The following is a 7,478-nucleotide window of genomic DNA, read 5'->3' as shown; positions in this document are numbered from 1 at the left end:
TTGGTTGACCGAGCGGACAGAGCCAGGATTGCTCATGGACTTCCGGACCAGGAAGCCACCCCACAATTTATTTAATCATACTGACACCAGTTTTAACGTAAACTTTGCTCAAATGAGCTATATAATTAAGAAAAAAAGGGAATGGCCATGCGACCCACTCGCTCATTTCCCGCAACATTACCTATGATGTCATACCAGCCTGCTCTGCGATTGGCGCAGGCCGGCAAAAGCAAACGCAACCCCGACTATGTCCTTGCCATCGACATGCGTAAAGCATTTGATCGCGTGAGCCAAACTGCAATCCTTACAGAATTGGCACAAGCATTACCAAGCCAGCGAGCCCAAAACTGGATCCGGTAGTTTCTAGAAAACCGCCCCATACGTCTAAGCGCCACACACCTGGGATGGAGCCCAAGACCTACTACCTGGACAGGGGCGTGCCTCAAGGCTCTATCCTTGGACCTGCCCTTTTCAATTTGGCAATTGCCCGCGTTGCATGGCAACTAGAAAAGGACTCTGCTGCACGTTTCGCGATCTATGCAGATGATCTTACTGTATGGACCGAAGCTGCAGACTACACGTCAACTGAAGACATGATAACTGAGTTGCAGGCCGCAGCCCACAGCCTCACGTCGAACCTTCCGACGTTAGGGCTACACCTGGCTCTTGAAAAAACAGAGTTCTTTGTAGTTCACGGACGGCATAAGATACCTCCTAATATGCACCATACCATCTATCTATCTGACACACCAATTAGGTCTATGTGCGGCAAAATGAGATTGCTGGGCATCCCTTTGTCCAGTCACAATAGCGCACAGTGCTGGATACAGCAACTTCGAAATACCTGGAAGCCAATGCTTCATATAATTTCTAGAATGTCAAATAAGTACGGAGGGGCCCAACAAGCGGCTTACATTACCCTAGCACGAGCAGTGGCTCTAGGCCGCCTCTCTATGGTGCCCCTGTATATACTTTCTCAAATAGTCACAAGAAGCAATTAACAGTACTGCACAGGGCCACGCCCCGAACAATAACTGGATTGCCGCGACATACCCGTATCGACGCCTTCGAAAAGGCGGCTCCTCTGCCTCCTATGGAAGCCCTGCTTTCTGAAGCTGCCCTTCAACACGAACAACGCCGATCTCTTACGTGTCAGGGAGCGGCGCTCGCTGCGTGGGATGCTCGAACCATGTTGCCATCACCACTGAGTCAGGCACCGCCTGCCCCTGGGAAAGGCCAATTCTGATATCGCCACATCGCCGACCTGGTATTTCCAAAGTAAGGATGTTTCCCCGCCAAAAAGCCTTTCGTCGCATCCTGGACCAGAAGCTCCCAGATGAAATTGACCTCTTTACCGATGCCAGCCTGGACCAACACCGAATGGGCCTCGCGTGGCATTGTCCAGCACGTCCCGAATATGACGGTTCCATTACGATACATATACTTTATCCGTCTCCCACTGAAGCCGAATTACCCGCCGCGGTGGCTCAGTGGCTAAGGCGTTGCGCTGCTGAGCACGAGGTCGCGGGTTCGATTCCCGGCCGCGGCTGCTGCTTTTCTGATGGAGGCGAAAAGCAAAAACGCCCGTGTGTACGAGATTTCGGCGCACGTTAAAGATCCCCAGGTGGTCAAAATTAATCCGGAGCCCTCCACTACGGCGCGCCTCATCGCCTGCGTTGCGTCGGCGCGTTAAACCCTACAATCAATCAATCAATCAATCAATCAATCAATCAATCAATCAATCAATCAATCAATCAATCAATCAATCAATCAATCAATCAACTGAAGCCGAACTGCGTGGCATTCTCCATTCACTGAACCATCTTGCCTACAACATCTCTGCTCCACTACCTGCCCGCATTCGTATCCTCACCGACTCCAAAACTGCTATTGAGGAGTTCAACAAGGCTTTCTCTGACCATCCTACTGTCCACCAGATTCAAGGTATGGTCAACATACTCGCTAACAACGGCACTAAAACTCGCCTGGCATGGATACCGGGACACATGATGCAGGGACATGGCAACCAGACCGCGCACTCCGCGGCTAGGGAGAGCCTCCTTGTAACCCCTCCGCTGAATGACCAATCCCCTGCTGCTGTCTCGCCCACCTCCTTTTGCCTGCAACCGCGCCACGATCGCCACGCGCGCCGATGCCGCCTAGCACCAAGCACTCCGCTTGGCTACCAACACGGTGTCCCATCTCTACCACACCCAGCCGAAATTTTCATTAATAAGACTCTTGCAAATGCTGCTCTCACTCCTCACATCATAGCCAAATGGATTCACCCTGGGAAGTCACCACCCCAACGTTGTCCGCACTGTTCAGCGACTTCTATCGCGGACCTACATCATTTAATCTGGCACTGTGCTGCATTCTCAGACCATCGATATATTCTCGAACGTGCACTCCCAAATGGTTCTTCACCAGGTAATCCCCCATACCATGACCCATGGTATGGGTCATGGTATGGGGTCTGGTTCGAGTACTGTAAGCCGGAGCCTACAACCCACTCGGCCGCTCGAACTGGGCAATTAGTGCCTCACTTGGAAGCTGCCTGCACGACCCTTGAAGATTCAAGAAATGTTATTCCTCCCTGCCTGATATTCCCATTTCCCTCCTCTGGCCAACCGGCCTTCCCTTCCCAATAAAGGACTTTACTACTACTACTACTACTACTACTACTACTACTACTACTACTACTACTACTACTACTACTACTACTACAACTACTATTCAGCTCGAGCCTCGACGACCAGATGATCTTGGTTGACCGAGCGGACAGAGCCAGGATGGCCCATGGACTTCCGTACTAGGAAGCCACCGCACAATTTATTTTTGCTCAGTAAAGTTTCTTCCTCCTCCTTCTCCCGCGCAGACGAGAAAGCTCGCGGTGGTTGGAACTGGAACACGCGCCGCCTGTGAAGGTCTGGGAGGGGGGGGGGCACAGCTCAGACGGGCCGCGCAACGCAACCTTCCTATAGCAGCACGATTAGCACAAAGACGATAAGCAGAAAAATGTGGCTTGTTTTTTGGGCTGGGGAGCGGTCCGCTTCGTGCATGGGTTGCGCATGCCGAGCTTTCAGCGGCGACGAACTCCTGTTGCGCCGCTGTGATGGTCTTGCTAGTCGGCAAGCCGTTACAAATTAACGGGTCCCCTTTGGGTTGGAAAGCGACAGTGAGTACGAGAAATGGCGTCAGACAACAGTTTAATTGGGAGAGAACGCCCCTGCTCACCCCTGCGCTGCTGCTCCCGTCGGTGCCGCACAAGAGTTACAGCAGCCAGTAGTTCGTTGTCGATCGGTCAGGTCGTCGTTCGGTCGTCACTGCCAGTGGAAACACGCTGAATCTCCTTGTCTGGATTCGGGCTCTACGACCGAGACGAGTCTGGGTCGACCTGTAGCTTTCGAGTTCTCAACAGGTCTGCCGCGTCCACTGTATTCCCCGGGGCTCCTTTGGGGGTTCCTCCCCTCCTGCCGCCATGCCCAAGCGAGACCAGATCTGCGGGCCGCCCTTTGTTCCGCGCCTTTTGCCGGCTCATTCCAAAGCGAAAAGCGCCAACGGGGACAAACAGCGTACCGTCCCCGAGTCGCGGCGGAGGTCCGTTTCCAAGACGGCATCGAACCGGCCGCACGGAGGATGCGTTTTTAAGTGAACGCAGCTTTCGTCGTCCCGAAAGGCAGCCACGCCTGAACTCTTCACAACGCCTATGCCTGCTGATTCCCCAGCTCGCAGGGAGCCACTATATATGGACGGACTGGCCCGGCAGCCTCTGCGTCCACACGGAGTGGAGCCTAGAGACTACACTACTAGTGGTCACGCGGACGTGTAGCTTCCGGCGCGTGATCATCGGCGATCCTTAGCACAAGGTTCGGTGTTCGGTTCCGGCGTCATGGAGTGATCGGAGGAAAACGTTATTGACTTGGTCCGCAGATCAATTATTGCACCGTTGTCCGTCAACAAGTCCATTCCGAGAATTAAGTGGCGGGAGCAGTTGGGCAAATGATGAACGCAGCAGGGTAGGTGGTGCCGTCTATGGTGACGCGTGATGTGCACGTTCCACTTGGCGTTACGAGATGGCCTCCTGCCGTGCGTATGTGCGGACTGTCCCACCTGGTCATAACCTACTTGAGCCTAGACGCGAATGACCCGCTCATTACTGAGTAATCGGCTCCCGTGTCTATGAGGGCGACTACATTAAAGCCGTCGATGGACAACTGGACGTCGGACGGCGCCGTCGTCGAGTTCTGGGTGCGTTGGGGCGTCGTATATCGGCTTGTGCGTCTTGAAGGTTGGACACTGCGTCGTCGTTATCGTCGTCGTCTCAGCGGCCGGCTCGGGCATGTTCGGCACGCGTCGCGCCGTGTTACTGTCGTCGTGTTCGTGACTCGCGTCATAGTTAGATCGGGTTGTCGGACTAAGGGCATGTCGTGAATTCCATTCATCGGCGAGTCGTTTCGTCGTTGGAGGGTTTTCATTTTTCCCCCGTTGTGCAACTTCACCCCCAAAAGTTGCTGCTTTTAGTTTCCCCTGCGTGGGCTATACGGGGACCTCCCACGGGTGAAGTGTGCGTTGTTTCGACGGCTTGGCGATCGGTATAGGTAGGGTGACGGCGAATGGTTAAAGCGCGCTGGACCTTGGTTGGTGTTGGACAGGTATTCCTCGATCTCAGTAGGGTGCTGGCCGGGTAGGGGAAGTGGTGCGTCGACGGAGAACCCTCGCAAACCGAGCATATATTGTAGGGGCAGCGACGGTAGATCTGGTCGGCCTCTCCGCAGTGGTAGCACAGCGGACGTTATCGTGGGTTCACCATACGTCCGCCTCCCTCGGCATCTGCTTTTAGACTACGGGGGGTACGGCGGGCGACAGTGGATGGCGGTACGGCGACGCCTCTTGACGACGAGTTGCAGCAGGGTGGGGTCGGCGAACAGCTGCGGAGTAGGTCATTGCTTGTGGCTCGCGTGGTGCTTCACATGGCATAGATGTCCCCAGCGACTCCGGTGATTGTCTCGCGTAGTGTACTGAAGCTAATAATCTCACCACCGATTGTCTCCGAAACTAGCGCATTGATGGGGCGGTCGTACTGCCTCGTACGAATTTCCAGCGTGTTCTCCATTGCGGCCGCCTCAGACTTGAATTCGGCCACCGTTTAGGGACTCTCGGACAAGGCAAGCAAAGATTTCTTGCTTCGCTCCTCGCATCAGGAACCCGAGTTTCTTTTCTTCTGTCATTTCCGGGTCCGTGCGGCAAAATAGTCGCTTCATTTCCTCAACGAAGATCACGACCCCTTCGTTGGGTTGTTTTGTGCGCGTTTCAAACAGAAGTGCGGCTCGTCCTTTCCGCACGACGGTGGCGAATGTTTTAAGGAACTCGCTTAGTACAGTCGGTTAGGGAGCTTTCATGGTTCTCGAACCAAGTTCGGGCTGTATCTTCTAAATAAACGAAAAAATGGCGGAAAGTTTCTTCGTCAACCCACCAGGTAAAGGTTTTGACGCGCTCACTTTCTCCAACCAGTTTTGAGGGTCTTCACGGGGGATCTGCGGAACGATGTTGGTGCTCGAGGATGTTGTAAGACGATTGGAGGAGTGGCTTATTGCACCATGTTTTGTATGTTGCAGCGGTCTTTCTCTTGGTTCGTTCTGGTAGGAGACCAAACTCGGCCGGTAAACCTTGAAGTCGGCGGCTCGTTCGGCTAGGGCTGGCTTGCCGGCTTCCAGAAGGCCTAGGGAACATACAGGGTTCGTACCCAGCACCTCCAGCGGATGTCACGTAGCCAAGGACGACGTAGCCGGCTTCCAGAAGGCCTAGGGAACATACAGGGTTCGTACCCAGCACCTCCAGCAGATGTCACGTAGCCAAGGACGACGTAGTTGACTTGAAGGTAAAACAAGTTTATTGGGGCGAACTTGTGCTCCCCTAACAACTAAGCGAATACACAGGCGGTGAAACAGCAGTCAACAAAGTGACGTGCGCAAACTGGTGTAGGCGAATCGGATACCGTGGCGTCTGCTCTGCGAGTATTTATCTTTTGGCGCGGGTGGTTCTCGAACCACCGAATTACATCGAGAACACTGTAGATCAAAGAAGATTATTCTAGGCTGGTGAACTTCGTCACACTCTCCCTATCAAAAGAGATAACAAATGCGGTATACAAAATAATCAATGAACACGCGCTTCACTTATCACACATAACACAGCCCGGCGCGGCCGGGCGGTAAAAACAAACCATTAATAAACAAACCCAATGAATGGTTCACGGCAATATAAAATGCTGGCTTTCATAGGAGCTAGAGAACACATCACATACGCGACAAAAATCGGTGGTCCGCCCCTTTAAGCTCTCTCAAACGCGATTTACCGCTTCTGACCAGTCGCATGGTTACACCACTGGGCTCCCTACATCACCTGCAGCCTGCCGACACCCGTCTGGACTTTTCCCTCACCGGACAGCTGGGCAACGGGACCTTCTGACCTTCTGAACCCATCACGCGGGCCCCACTGCTAGGCCTTGCCACCAGGCTTGGTGAGGGCGGCCGCCATCCTCCCAAGCCGGCGCGGCGCCGCCACCTGCGCCTCTCTCCTGCCACGTCGCCCGCACCGCCGCGCTCTGCCGCCCCCAATTACGCCTCAAGAAGACGCGGGTACCTCGCACAACGCTTCCTATAACGCGAATGCCCCTGGTAACGCCAGTCAGCCAACGGATATACTCCTTTCATGGATTGCAACGTGGACACTTCGCACAACGCCGCCGCACGTGAAACAATGGACGCTGCCCACGCGGACGCCCGAGGCAACGCCACTCAACCAAGTGGCCCTACGACGCCCTCAGCGGGCGCACTATTCACGCCCCAACCCATGGCTCGAAGCCTTGGCCTCTCGCACATCCAAACATCGCAAAGACAACCTCGAAAGCTCTCCGGAGACACCCAAACCCACCCCAACCAAGCCCCTCATACCTCTGCCCAGAATTCCATCTACCCAGTATGTCACTGTTTTCCTGGCGGAAAAAGGGCACCGGGTATAAGACCTCTCCAATCCCGACATATCGCAAGGGCTCTCCCAAGCCAGTGGAATCCAAGACAAGATTTCGCGCCCTCATCACAGTACAAGTACAACCTCAACAAAACTTGTTTGTGATAGGCACACCAGATCTTTATGTCGCCGGAAGGCTCGCGCAACTCACAAGCATCCCACGCCGTACAACGCAGATGGAAGTCACTGCGTACATGAATCCACCCCCGGGACGACACGGGGGCCATACACGGCCTCCCCGACGACATCACTCCTGAGACGCTTCTAGACTACTTAGATCCAAACCGCCCATACCTGATTCATGCACGCCTTATGGGCCGCTCCAAATTGGCACTCCTCAATTTGAATGCTATCCGGGGGCCTTAAATGCAACTGTGAACAGATCGGATGTCGTCAACACCGGCGTGGCATTCAAGTCTGCAAGCAATGCGACAAGATGGCCCATC

This window comes from Haemaphysalis longicornis, unplaced genomic scaffold (assembly GCF_048455015.1).
Source record: "Haemaphysalis longicornis isolate Haplotype H1 unplaced genomic scaffold, Haemaphysalis longicornis Haplotype H1 scaffold_1, whole genome shotgun sequence".
NCBI lineage: Eukaryota > Metazoa > Arthropoda > Arachnida > Ixodida > Ixodidae > Haemaphysalis > Haemaphysalis longicornis.
The sequence above is the reverse complement of the archived record's forward strand: the minus strand, read 5'-3'. Positions refer to the sequence as shown.